Source organism: Saprolegnia diclina (assembly GCF_000281045.1).
Source record: "Saprolegnia diclina VS20 unplaced genomic scaffold supercont1.162, whole genome shotgun sequence".
NCBI lineage: Eukaryota > Oomycota > Saprolegniomycetes > Saprolegniales > Saprolegniaceae > Saprolegnia > Saprolegnia diclina.
This window is the reverse complement of record NW_008246229.1, coordinates 49,998-50,351: the sequence shown is the minus strand read 5'-3', so window position 1 is coordinate 50,351 and position 354 is coordinate 49,998.

Below are 354 nucleotides of genomic sequence, written 5' to 3'. Positions count from 1 at the left end.
GAATTGAGCGTCTCATCGCACTTCTCGTGTGGTCCGACGTACGTCACATGGAACCGTCGCCCGTCCGTGACTTCCGGCAAAATCTTGGCGACTTGGATCGACCCATCCGCAACAAAGCAAATGCAGTGGGCGGTTGCACAAGAAGGTTAATATGGTGCGCACGAGCAGCTGTGATAGCCCGCAAGGTAGCGTCGCTGATTTTTGGCAACGTCTCGCACCGCCAGTAGTCGTGGCCCTTGGCGATACTGAAGGGCGCAACGTTGCGAGACCCTGCAGTCGGGATCTTGGCGCATGTCGAGCACACCACGACGTTGCTTTTGTCTGGGACAAGGCTTGGGTTCAGATGATAGTGCA